The sequence below is a fragment of the Lutra lutra genome, chromosome 1 (assembly GCF_902655055.1).
Source record: "Lutra lutra chromosome 1, mLutLut1.2, whole genome shotgun sequence".
NCBI classification, from domain to species: Eukaryota; Metazoa; Chordata; class Mammalia; order Carnivora; family Mustelidae; genus Lutra; species Lutra lutra.
Genome location: NC_062278.1, coordinates 47122057 through 47136773, shown reverse-complemented (window position 1 = coordinate 47136773; position 14717 = coordinate 47122057). Strand labels below are relative to the sequence as shown.

General features: G+C 36.0%; 1 pseudogene; it reads right to left on the bottom strand.

The window, feature by feature from the left end:
- Positions 1-13412: 13412 nt before the first annotated feature.
- LOC125109336 (olfactory receptor 5K3-like) lies at positions 13413-14342 on the bottom strand (annotated as a pseudogene).
- Between the last annotated feature and the right edge of the window lie 375 nt (positions 14343-14717).

Sequence of the window (14717 nt, the reverse complement as noted above, 5' to 3'; positions counted from 1 at the left end):
TGAATCAGAATATGTGATCAGTTAAACACAATGGAGCTTTTAATCAGAATAAGCAGAAAGATTACTTATGTAGGAATCACTATGAAATGATATTTAATATAGTTTAAATTGTTTAACACTCTAGTTCATGAACATTTATAAATTCCTTAGAGATATGTTAAGAAATAATAAAATATTGTTAAAGGGAGTAATTCAGTCTTACAGCTATTTTGCTTACTAAAGGATAGTAATTAAAATTTAATAAGTAAATTATTCACTATTTGTTTTCCATTACTCACCTGGCTTTTAGGCTTTTGTAAACCCAATGTAAAATTATTATATAAGAGTATATCAAATTTATATATAAAAATAATGAATTTTATAGTAATCATTTCTCTCTTACCCATGTCAAATAAGAAATTGAGAAAATTCTTTTGAAGTATTAGGTTTTCTAAAGGAGATAAGAAATAAAGTAGCACTGAAATTACCATAACATGTGTAGTAACTTCTCGCACACTGATTCACTTTGGAGGCTTCCTTTAACAAGCTCAGGAGAATGTTGTTTATACCAATTAGTTTCAAGCACAAGACTCAGTCAATTGTACAACTGTGGGCTTTTTGCCAGAATAGGAAGGAATGAAAAACTAAAATTCTCTCAATAGCACCTAAGGCTTCCCTTTAGGACAAAACTAAATTGTTCTTCTGGACAATGTAAACTTGAACATGTGTGAAATGTCCTGGTAACTCATAGGGCATTATAGACTCTGAAATCGTAAACATCAAGTCATCATAGATATTATATTTTATGCCCCTATTTTCCACTACTAATGACACCTCTGACATATTTATGCAAATTTCCATGTATAAATGTTGATGCTCTGAGTGCTTTGATTAGTATGATCACATCTGAGCCAATCGTACATGATTTTAATGAGGCCAAAGTTCTGCATTCCCTTCAGGGGAACCTCAAATACAGGTGTCCTTCTCATGCAAAGTGCAGCTCACATTTCAGAACTACACTGAACTTCGCACTTTAATTTGTAAACAGATGAGAAATGTTACTTCACAGAGGTCAAGGGAGGATGAAAGGGAAAAAAACAAAACAAAGGACCATAGTGGGAGGTGGCGTATACCAATGCTTCTCAAACATTAAGGCCTATGAATATCCTAGCAATTTTCTTAAATTGCAAATTCTCACTTGATAGGTAAGGGAGGATGTCTGAGAGTCTTAATTAATAAGGTGATGACCTGCACATTTGCCACCTTCAGGGCCTTCCATCCTTGGAGGGCCTAGATGATCTCAGAGCTAGATCATTGGAGAAGCACACAAAGAAAAGTGGTAAATGTAGCTGGCATCCAAAGAGAAGCAAGAGGAGCCAGATGGGATGAGAAAGACCAACATGGTTGGGCTCACATGGGGTCTGGAAGCTAGGTCAGGCCCATTGTTCTTGTTCCCACTTTTAAGGACAACTAGTGAGATTTTTTTTTTTAATTAATTTTTTATTTTTTCAGCATAACAGTATTCATTATTTTTGCACCACACCCAGTGCTCCATGCAATCCGTGCCCTCTACAATACCCACCACCTGGTGCCCCCAACCTCCCACCCCCCACCCCTTCAAAATTCTCAGATTGTTTTTCAGAGTCCATAGTCTCTCATGGTTCACCTCCCCTTCCAATTTCCCTCAACTCCCTTCTCCTCTCCATCACCCCTTGTCCTCCATGTTATTTGTTATAATTCTTAAAAAATCACATATTGTTGCCCTGTCATGTTGCCTGAAATCTCTTACTATGCTCTTACCTAGTTATGTTTTGTTTTCCTCCAAGGTCTGTGTACACTGGGCTCACTGAGTTGTTATGTTGCTGGAACTGAGCTACTCCACCAGAAGCTAGAGCTGCCTGAGAACGTGTCTGGTGAATTTGGATGGTTCTTCTGCCTGGCTTGTGTCTCAGCTCCCTTACAGTTCATGGCTTCTGCTCTCTCATCTGGGCTGCTCATACCAACTGGAAAGAGTACACCTTAATGAAAGCATATCGTGTGGAATGGGTGGGAAGCTGTCTGCTTTGCAATTGCCATTTTTGTTATTTCTCAATATTAATATTTCCCCTTGTCTCCCCCCCATTGTTTTTAATTTACTTTTTTTCTTTGTGGATATTCCATTTTATCCTGAAAATCCATTCTATTTATTCACAGACATTTGTTTCTTAATACCACTAAAACTTATATGGATTATTCTGAATTTGAATCCATCTTTTAAACAAACTAATCTGGGTTTAGAGTCCAGACAGCAAGAAATGGGTAGACACTTGCCACACATTTGTGAAAGAAAACTGATAGTGGGAAATTGATCCAAAAACATCTACTGAAGTCTGTTAGACTTTTCAGTAAATAACTCTCTGTTGAACTAGAAACTCTTTAGTGTCTCTGAGAAACCTCTCATTGTTGTCAGAACCTATGGTCACTTTGCCATTGTAGATAGCCAGTCAGCCAGAGCATTAATGCTCTTTTCAAAGACTTAAGTGATATAAAATAAGGAGATTATCTAAGACCCTTTTCCCCAAATATGGGCACACAGCTTTATTCAAGGTGAGGTATGACAGCTGTTTAACCAAACTGTGTCTGTCTACAAGAATGGAAGTGAAAAATACAGTGTTTACCTGAAATTTTAACTTTGTAAACTGTAAGAATTCCAATTCAGCCAGACAAGAGGATTAACCTTATTTTACTTCACCTTTTCTGTTTTTGTTTTTTTTTTTGTTTCTTAGCTTTCCTTAACATCTGTAGGATTTTCAGTACAATCAAACCATTTTGGATTTTTGCTCCCTGCCTCCTCACACATCAGGCTTATTAAGAGTGCTTTCTTTCTAAAACTAATTTGGGGCCACGGAGTAAAATTTTCCAACTCATATCTTATTCATTGCAGCTCAGTACCATTAAGAAGTTTCCTCCATAATGACCTTCTGGAGCTTAGAAAACCTACCAAAAGACCTAAATTTTGGGTGCTCATTGATTTACAGCTAAGGTTTTTATTTCTTGTGGTGAAATGACATGCCTTCCTTGTCTAAATTCCTTCCTGGTGTGTATCAACATTATTTAATATCTTCTAATTCAGTCATTTTTAAAAATAAATATGTCTATAAACATTGAATTTTTAAAAATCTTATTTATTTATTCCATTACTGTAGACTTGACAGATTTTTAAAAAATGAAATTTAGTAATTTATTATAATATCCTAAATCTGTCCTTTTAAAAATAAAATTAAAAAAAATAAGAAGAAACTCAATAGTATATCGCATCTGAGTTGATTTAAATCTCAATATTTTAGGATAAAGAAGTACAGGATTCTGAACGAGTGTCTCTGTGGTTCTTCAGAAAATGCCTTGTTTCTAGAGTCTCTGTTTTATCTACCAAAAAATATGGGAACTCCTTGCCCCATTAGAAAATAAGAGCTGGGGCACCTGGGTGGCTCAGTGGGTTAAAGCCTCTGCCTTTGGCTCAGGGCATGATCCCAGGGTCCTGGGATTGAGCTCTGCTCAGCAGGGAGCCTGCTTCCTCCTCTCTCTCTGCTTGCCTCTCTGCCTACCTGTGATCTCTGTCTGTCAAATAAATTAATAAAATCTTTAAAAAAAAAAAAAGAAAAGAAAAAAAGAGCCTCTTTATCCCTTATGTTTCAGAGTGGTTTTTTTTTTTTTAAGATTTTATTTATTTGTCAGAGAGAGAGGAGAGCGAGCAAGCACAGGCAGGCAGAATGGCAGGCAGAGGCAGAGGGAGAAGCAGGCTCCCCGCCAAGCAAGGAGCCTGATGTGGGACTTGATCCCAGGACGCTGGGATCATGACCTGAGCCGAAGGCAGCTGCTTAACCAACTGAGCCACCCAGGCGTCCCTGTTTCAGAGTTTTAAAAACATGTTTTCAGGGGAGTTTTGTGACCCCGTGTGTCCTATTTAAAGTGGCTAGTTTTTTAAAAAGTCATATAAAGGCTATGGGTGTTTGTGTTCTATAGCACAGAAATAATAAAGTCTGCTTCTGACTTACAGCAGAGCCAGTACTACTCTGCAGCTGATAACTGCCTATGCAGTTGCTGCTTACTCACTTTTCTACCTCTTCCTCACTCTTCAAGTATTATGCCTTTCAGCACCTTTTGTGGAAGACAGAAAACCTAAACAAAGATGCAAACTACTTGGGCATTGGGGTTTTAAAATTATTGACTAACATGGCATTTTTGTATTAGGAAGTTATTTATTTAGGACAATGTCCCTACCCCTTGTAACCCCAAAGCTGTCTGTGAATGTCAGTCCAACATCACCTTTAATATGCACTGTGGAAAGTCAGGCACTATTGGACCTCGGGAGTTACAGCCTTACTGGTAGCATCCTGAAGCATGGAAAGCCTGCACCATAAACCCTCGTGTTGAATATATGTTGTGGTTGGTATTTCAAGCACATTTCACAATAGCTGAAGTCATCCTCTCTTGTGAAGACTTTATTTGTTACAACACATGGGCTGGGTTGTTTCGTTTGATGTGAAAATTAGTTTTCCAGCTGTCTCTTGCTTCTAATTAGCTAGAACCATATGAAATTGCTGATATTTGACTATATTTTATTAAAACTAATAGTAGAAAATAAGTTTCAAATCAAATTTTGTTAATCTCTTTTCACCTAATCTTTGATAGCAACCCCCAAAGTTAAAACATAATTTTCAGATTTTTCTAAAATGAGTTTTATGGTAATTTAAGAAACATGTTTGAAAATCTTAATTTTATGATTCCTTATCTCATAAAATAATGTGAATAAATATTTTTATATCTTTTTCAGAAGAGATTCATTTCTTTTTTTTTTAATTTTTTTATTATGTTGTTAGCCAGCATGTAGTACATCTTAAGTTATTGTTGTAGTGTTCAATGATTCATTAGTCATGTATAGCAACGGCCAAAAGTCCCTCAAAGAAAGTGACTTTATTGGCAAAAGATGATTAGGAGGAGATTGGTGGAATCATTGTTGAAACATCCTGCTGGTTTGCCTGGGAAAATTCAGGAGAAAATGGGAGGAGTTTGCTTCAATTTAGAAAGACTCTCAAACATTATCCTCACAAACCATGTTTCAAAGGGGCCCAAATTTAATTGCTTATGAATGTAGAACAACTTATTCCCCAAGTCATTTGAGAGAGAGCAAGAGAGTGCTCGTGCTATTGCTAGGAGTTAATGGGACCTAACAGCTTGTTGTGGTGAAAGAAAGATAGAAGAGGACTTATGATAAAACCATGGTCATCCCAAGGGACTGTGTGCATACTGCATCCTCTGAAGAGCAACATCAGAGTCTTTACACTGCAGAGAAATGGACTTCACACACACACACACACACACACAAACACATACACACACAAAAAAAAAATATATCTACCCAATTCCTAAACAAATAAACAAAGATATAACAAGATCCAAGAATGAATGAGTATCCAGAGTTCTACAGTGTATATTATCTTAAATGCCAAATTCTCAACAGCAACAAAAAAGTCACGAGATAGGGAAAAATTAGCAGAGAACATAAACTGCCTGTAAGGGTAATAATATATTGAATTGAACAGGAAAAAAAAAAAAAACTTAAAATGGGAATGCAAATTGGTGCAGCCACTTTGGAGAACAGTGTGGAGATTCCTTAAGAAATTAAAAATAGAGCTTCCCTATGACCCTGCAATTGCACTACTGGGTATTTACCCCAAAGATACAGATGTAGTGAAAAGAAGGGCTATCTGTACCCCAATGTTTATAGCAGCAATGGCCACGGTCGCCAAACTGTGGAAAGAACCAAGATGCCCTTCAACGGACAAATGGATAAGGAAGATGTGGTCCATATACACTATACAGTATTATGCCTCCATCAGAAAGGATGAATACCCAACTTTTGTAGCAACATGGATGGGACTGGAAGAGATTATGCTGAGTGAAATAAATCAAGCAGAAAGAGTCAATTATCATATGGTTTTACTTATTTGTAGAGCATAACAAATAACATGGAGGACATGGGGAGATGGAGAGGAGAAGGGAGTTGAGGGAAATTGGAAGGGGAGGTGAACCATGAGACACTATGGACTCTGAAAAACAATCTGAGGGTTTTGAAGGGGCGGGGGTGGGAGGTTGGGGGAGCCAGGTGGTGGGTATTACGGAAGACATGTATTGCATGGGGCACTGGGTGTTGTGCAAAAACAATGAATTCTGTTTTGCTGAAAAGAAATTTTTAAAAAATAAAAAAAAATCACGATAAATGTGTTCATAGAACTAAAGGAAATCAGGATTAAATAAAATAAGAAAGGTATGAATGCAATGTTATGTGAAATAGACTATGAAGGAAGAGAAAGTATAAAGAAACACGTGGAAATTCTGTAATTGAAAAGTACAAATAAAATTTTAAAAATATCACAGAAGCTCAACTGTAGATTTAAACTGATAGCAGGAAGATTGGTGAATTTGAAGTTATATCAACAGAGAGTATTCAATCCAAAGGATGAAGAAGAAAAAGAATGAGGAGAAATGTACAGACCTGCAGAGAAATAAAGCCAGCACTAAGTGCATCAGCATGGGCTTTTGGAAGTAACAGAAAAACACATTTCTGATAAAAGACTTGTATAAGAAGATCCAAGTTGTTTGTTGTTTGTTGATAAACAATGAACAGAAAGCACAGAAAGAATCCAATAAAAATTGGACAAAAGTCCTGAACAAGCATTTTACCAAAGAAGAAATACAGATGGTAAATAAGCATATGAAAATCTGCTCCACATTATTTGCCATAGGAAATTATGAATTAAAACTATTAGGACATAACATAAAAGAAATCTAAAATTAAAAAAATAGAAAAAATATACCAGTTGTTGGCAAGAATATGGAATGATAGGAACACACACACATACCCTAGCTCTGCCAGCTGACAGGACCCAGAAGCAGTGACACTGCAGAAACAATTAGCATACCTATGTCTCAGAATTTGGTTCTTAATACCATTTTCCAGTCAAAGGAATTAAGTCTACTTGAAGAAATAGCTGATGTGGTGACTAGGGTAGGAAATAAATATGCAGGATGAGCCTGGAACATCTTGTAATGCCAGAAAATAGAAAAAAGAAGATTAATGAAGAAGGAAAGAAAGAAAGAAAGAAAGAAAGAAAGAAAGAAAGAAAGAAAGAAAGAAAGAAAGAAAGAAAGAAAGAAAGAAAGAGAAAGAAATGAATAAAGAAAGAGAGGGAAGGAGGAAGAGAGAGGGAGGGAGAGAAAGAGAGGGAGAGAGAGGGATGGAGAGAGGGAGGGAGGGAGGGAGGGAAGAAGAAAAAAATCAAAGCTAAAGAACAAACACAAAACTTCCCTGCATACACAGCGATGGATGTATGCCAAAGGGACACAGGAGCCCATGGAAACAGCTCCCTGTGGCCAAAGCTAGAATGATTTGAACACCAAAATTAATGGAGTAGTATTTAATTTTATCGAAGTATAAAATAAATATCCATGATTCTATACTGATGTAAATAGAGGATTGAATGTATAAATAAGTGAGGTGATTACTAAAGGGACATGATGACTACATATAAAGTTATCAGATATGCTGAAGGGGATTCTCTATGCAAGGACACTAGATTAAACTATGGAAATCTGCCTCAAGTATGAACTTCACTTCATCACAATGTATCAATATTGGCTCATTAATTTTAACAAAAGTACCATACTAATGTAGGATGTTAATGACATGGGAAAGTGGATATGTCATATATGGGAATTCTCAATACTATATTATTTTTTATAAATCAATATTGCTTGAAGAACTTTTAAAAATGAATGAAAATCTTTGAGGTAAAGTTTTTGTTTCTCAGAATGAAGTCAGAAAACACCTGGGGAAAAACAATCACCAGTTTTCTTCTTCCAATGATAATAATTGATTCAAAAAATTAAAGTCATGAGATGCTAAAACTGTTGATGAAAAATTATTAGGGAATAAGAAATTCACATGACCTCAATGTATCACCCTAAAGATTATATTTTAATAGTAAGGAAATAGTTATCTTTATCCTAGTGCTGAGGGTGCCACCTAAATGAAGTAACCAGTGAACAGCATCAGTTAACAAGACAAGCTGATGTGATGGGCCTCATGATGGGAGAAGAAAAGAGTACACCCATGATTGCTGAATTATTTAATTTAATCTAATCATGAGGATACATCACAAAAATAGAGATGGTGGGATACTTTAAATGATGTCTGACACAAATACTTAAAAATTTTAAAATGTCATGAAAGGATAAAAAAGCAAGAAGTTTGTTCTACATTACAGGAGATTAAAGAATGATAATAAAGCAGGGGCGCCTGGGTGGCTCAGTGGGTTAAGCCGCTGCCTTCGGCTCAGGTCATGATCCCAGGTCCTGGATTCGAGCCCCACATCGGGCTTTCTGCTCAGCGGGGAGCCTGCTTCCTCCTCTCTCTCTGCCTGCCTCTCTGCTTACTTGTGATTTCTCTCTGTCAAATAAATAAATAAAAATCTTTATAAAAAAAAGAATTATATAAAGCAAATAATGGCCCTTAATTGAATTCTTGATGAAAAAATAAATTGCTAGGAAGGACAATTTTGGGAAAATTGGGAACAATTTCAATATGAACTTCATATTAGATGATGCTAAATTTCTTGAGGATAATAATGATATGATGCGGTGCCTGGATGGCTCAGTCAGTTAAGGTCTGCTTTCAGCTCAGGTCATGATCCTGGAGTCCTGGAATCAAACTCCAAGCACCTAGGGTTCCTGCTTCTCCCCCTCCCACTTGTGCTCCCTTTCTCTTTCTCTTTCCCTCCCAAATAAATGAACAAAATCCTTAAAAACATGATAGGACAATGTAGGAAATCTCTTAGTTCTTTTGAGATGTATGTTTGAGAATTAATGGATAAATTGTCATAATCTTGTATATAATGTATAGACATAAATATGTATATTAAATACATGTATATACACATTTGCAGATGTATTATTGGGCAAAGATGGTACATGTTTAACAATTAATCATCTTGATTTAGAAAAATTCATGTACACTCTCTCAACTTTTCTGTAGGTTTGAAATTTTTCAAAAAAAATCTGGAAGAAAATGTCACTGATTCACATTTTTCTGGATCCTCTGCCCTATTTCTCTATCCACTTAACAGCTTAGTTTCTTGTAATTTTTCCTCTCTTGCTACTTTCACTTCGCTATGTTGTGTATAACATGACTTAGTGGTTAACAACATGGATTTTGGATTTGATCTCTAAATTGATCCCTGAGCTTGCCTTAATATTTCTGTGGGAAAATTATGAAACCTCTTTGTTCTCCATTTTCCTGTGGGGTTGTAGAAAATTAAAATATAGAAATAAAAGTAAAAAATATAATAGATATGTTGAGTAGTTAAATGGATACTGATGAAAAGTTATCTGCAAGTTAAAAGGGTGTCTGTGAATTAATTTAAAATAAAGCAAAAATGACAGATGAGGCAAGAGACATGAATGTGTCTGTTAATATTTATTCAATTGTAATAAAAGCATTTTTTAAACAAGTTTAATGGTATGAAGATCTACTGGACTTTGAAATGAGAAGGGATGGTTAATTCCAGAGACCCTGGGTCTGCTTCTCTGTGATTCCCTCAGTTATGCCCTCATTAGTATGTTGACTTCATCGCCAGGCTGGTTTCTCTTTCGATGGCAAAATGGTTCTGGACTGTGCCAGATTTCATATCCACAAAACATGGCATTCAGAGGAAGAAAGACTACCTTTTCTTGTGGATCTCTTTTAAAATAAAGGAAACATATAACCCAGAAACTTTCACAAAATTACCTCTTTTGACTCACTGGGCCCAAGTAAGCCATGGACACTTCCCTTAACAGACCTCTAGGCTTCAGTGTTGGTAAGGGTTGGAAGCAGGTGGTGCAGAAATACATAAACAGAATTTGTGGTACCCCTTGAAAAGGGAAAGGGACCAATGAATGTACATCTGACAACCAAAAGTATCTTCTAAAATAGAGCGTGGATACAAAGGAACAACATTCATTGAACTCAGGTATCTGGATTCCTTTAAAGCTTTTTAAAAATGTATTTAAGACCCTGTAGAGCTTTGTGTTTGTGGGTTACAGCTAAAAGTATTTATAATATTAGAAATTAAAACCAAGAAATTAAAAATATTCACTGACTTCTTTAAAAATAAAAATAACAAACATGTCATATATTAAATTAACTGATTATATTAAAATATATCATCACTAGCCATCAGGGAGATTCAAATTAAAACCACATTGAGATACCACCTTACGCCAGTTAGAATGGCCAAAATTAGCAAGACAGGAAACAACATGTGTTGGAGGGGATGTGGAGAAAGGGGAACCCTCTTCCACTGTTGGTGGGAATGCAAGTTGGTGCAGCCACTTTGGAGAACAGTGTGGAGATTCCTTAAGAAATTAAAAATAGAGCTTCCCTATGACCCTGCAATTACACTACTGGGTATTTACCCCAAAGATAACAGATGTAGTGAAAAGAAGGGCCATCTGTACCCCAATGTTTATAGCAGCAATGGCCACGGTCGCCAAACTGTGGAAAGAACCAAGATGCCCTTCTACAGACGAATGGATAAGGAAGATGTGGTCCATATACACTATGGAGTATTATGCCTCCATCAGAAAGGATGAATATCCAACTTTTGTAGCAACATGGACGGGACTGGAAGAGATTATGCTGAGTGAAATAAGTCAAGCAGAGAGAGTCAATTATCATATGGTTTCACTGATTTGTGGAGCATAACAGATAGCATGGAGGACAAGGGGAGTTAGAGAGGAGAAGGGAGTTGAGGGAAATTGGAAGGGGAGGTGAACCATGAAAGACTATGGACTCTGAAAAACAATCTGAGGGTTTTGAAGGGGCGGGGGGTGGGAGGTTGGGGGAACCAGGTGGTGGGTATTGGAGAGGGCACGGATTGCATGGAGCACTGGGTGTTGGGCAAAAACAATGAATACTGTTATGCTGAAAATAAATTTAAAATTAAATATATATATATATATATATATATATATATATATATATATATATATATAAACAGAAATAGCTAATGAATGGCCAAATGCATCAGGTATCTTTTCAAGTATTAGAGATAGAAAATCAGTCACAACTAGGTTGGTACTCACAGAAAGAAGACAGGCCTTCATTTTATTATTGGGTAGTCACAGTTCACTATTTTTTCTTTAAAATGTTGCTTATATCTGTGCCCTTCTCCCCTTTCATCCTCCAGTGTCAGCTCTCATCATCTAATAAATGAATTCCGGCAGTTAGCCTCATTGTTTCTAGCCTCCTTCCAATCGATTGCCAGATTCGTTTTCTGGAAAAATAGAGTCATATTATCTGGTTCTAGGAAGAATTCAGTGCTGATGCCTCTGAGATAAATTCAGATTCCTTAGGGTGGCATTTAAGATTCTCAGTAAACTGATTCCCTTCCACCCTTATTTCCCATATTCCACAACACATTTTAAGGATAGTTTTCTCAGCTTTCTGACTCTGTCCATGGTTCAGTTCCTTCATCCCAGTTGCCAGTGTCACGCTTATTTCCATAAATATTGACTGTGGTCATACTCGTTCCTTTTTTCCTCCAAACATCATTTTCTAAAAATCAATTTTAAGGCACATCTTACTTCTGATCCTGCATAAGGACTAAATATCCCATGTGACAAGGCTCTCCATTTCCTAAACTTCCAAGCAGTATGGATACAAATTTGAGCTCAATCTGAATCAGCTGGTTGAACTTGAGCAAGCCACTCAATGTTTCAAAATATGAGGATTTTTATTGAGAAAATTCATGAAAAAATATATCTAACAAGTTGGTAGGTAATATCTATTTAAGGTGTAGCTTTGTGCCTAGCACAAAACATGTTTTCAGTAAATTACTTTTTCATTTATATTTGTAAATGAAAGTGATCAATAAATATTTATGTTTAGATATTTAGAATTTTTACTATTTTGTGCCTCATTTATGCTTACAGCATCTCCAACTTTTTGTTAATGTTATTAATGTATCAGTAATTTACATTGGAATAAGTACAGGTGGGTGGAATTCCTAGTAACAAACATGATAAGTAATATCAAAGAAAATAACACCTTCATTATGTATAATGTATTCAAAATTTAATACTTCATTTTTGATGGACACCTAATCAAACTATATAAAAATATCCAAATCTATATGGATTTCTATATGAATACCATCTATTTCATCTAGAGATTGATAAATCACAAGTATACAGATACACTACTTCAGAAAACATGAGAGTAAAATTGACAAACATTAAAGATCAAAGTACTCTTTTTTAATTATAAATCTTTAAGAGTATTCTTTTCTTGTCTTTAATAAATTTAACTTTGGCTAATGATGTATAACAAAATATCCCCTTTTGAGGGTGAAAATATTCTTTTTTTTAAAGATTTTATTTATTTATCTGACAGAGAAAGAGAGAAAAAACAAGTAGGCAGAGAGGCAGGCAGAGAGAGAGAAGGAAGCAGAACGCCTGCTGAGCAGAGAACATGATGCGGGGCCCATCCCAGGACCCTGAGATTACGACCCAGGCCAAAGGCAGAGGCTTAACTGAAAGCCACCCAGGTGCCACAAGGATGAAAATAGTCTTCTTTTTCAGAATAGATATTCCATGTGAATTAATATTCAAGTAAAGTCTCATGAAAAAGACTCAAAGAAAATTGGGAATCAAATACATACAGTGTACATCTGACAGATGTAGTTTAAGAAGGGATGAATTCTTGAGAACATAGAATGTGCCAGACTTTGTAAGATTATGCTTTGGAATTCCAGAAATTTGTCAACAGTATTAAATGGAGGTGATCTTTACATATACTCACTTGTATTCCTAATATTTGTTGTATTTGTTGAAAATTATAACTTATTACTCTTTGAAACAATTAGTTAATAGTTTAGCTAACCTTTTTGTAGTACAGTTTGTGACCTCAAGAATAATTATTTAATTCATTCTTTTTTTTTAAGATTTTATTTATTTATTTGACAGAGAGAAATCACAAGTAGGCAGAGAGGCAGGCAGAGAGAGAGGAGGAAGCAGGCTCCCTGCTGAGCAGAAAGCCCGATGTGGGGCTCAAACCCAGGACCTGGGATCATGACCTGAGCCGAAGGCAGTGGCTTAACCCACTGAGCCACCCAGGCGCCCCTATTTAATTCATTCTTAAAGGGAGCTAGTAGCTAAGATTTTGGAATACAGTGTAGCAGAATCTCTCCTTGCAGATCTTATTTATTTGATTCCTATACTTACATGTATTAGTAATTGAATATTTTATGGACAAAGTGGTCCTTTTCTACTTTCACAATATTCCATGATTTTGAAAAACATTTTTTTCAAATTTAAATTAATTTTCCACAGAGGATGACTCTTCCTTTAAAATTTTATAAAATTTTATTTATAACTTTTTTCATAGCATTTATTACTTCCTTATTTCTTAGACTATAAATAAAAGGGTTTAACAAAGGGATCACTAGAGTATAAAAAACAGCACCAGGTATATCTTTATCCTCTTCTTTAACTGAATGAGGTCGAATGTACACAAAGAGAAGAGAACCATAGAATATTGAGACAGAGAAAAAGTGGGATGAACAAGTAGATAAGACTTTGCCTCTTCCCTCTTTGGATTTCATTGTGAAAATCATGAAAAGGATGCAGAGATAGGAGATTAGGACTATGATAACAGAGAAGACTAAAACTGCAACTGCAAAGATAAATATCATCAATTCATTGATATAAGGGTCAACACAGGAAAGTCTGTATAATGGAAAAACATCACAAAAAAAGTGATTAATTTGATTTGACCCACAGAAAGTTAACCTAAAGAGAAACCCTACATGAATCATGGGATGCAGGTTTCCAGCTATGTAGGCCCCTGTGATCATCTGAATGCACACTTTCTTTGACATCATGGTGTGGTACTGCAGAGGGCTACATATGGCCACATAGTGATCATAGGCGATTGCTGCCAGGAGAAAGCAGTCTGTAGTTTCAGCAAGGTAAAGAAAATAAAATTGTGCCATGCATTCATAAAGGGAAATTGTTTTGTCCTTTGAAAAGAAGTTCTCTAACATTCTGGGGGTAATGGCACAGGAACAACAGGAATCCATCAGAGCCAGATTGCCCAGGAAGATCTACATTGGTGTGTGAAGACGATGCTCCATAAAAATCAATGTCACCAGGCTCAGATTCCCCACCATAGTGATCACATAGATAGTGAGAAACACCACAAACGGGAGGCTCTTCAACTCTGGGCGATCTGTAAATCCTATGAGGATAAATTCAGTGGTCAAGGAATAGTTATCTTCAGTCATATCCACCTTCTCTGTTGAGATAGGAATTCCAGAGATATAAGATTCTAATTTAGAGTGTATATAACTTTATTTCCAAATTTTTCTTTTTACAACAAAGAGAGAAGCTTCTCCAAACTCCCCTTAGTATCTCTGGATACAGGCACACAAACCTCTAGGGGATAGTCATTCCCCTAACATGTCATTTTATAACCTCAATTCTGAAAATCAACATTCCCATGAATATTTTTTGTAATTGCAAGAAGAATGCTTACAATGGAAATGGTTTGTCTTCATGAATTCATGTATGAGTAGTGTACAAATCTTGCATATTGTTCACTGTTGACAAAGAATTTCAGTGTCAATTTTTGTATTAAGGATCCTTAAAATAAATTTACC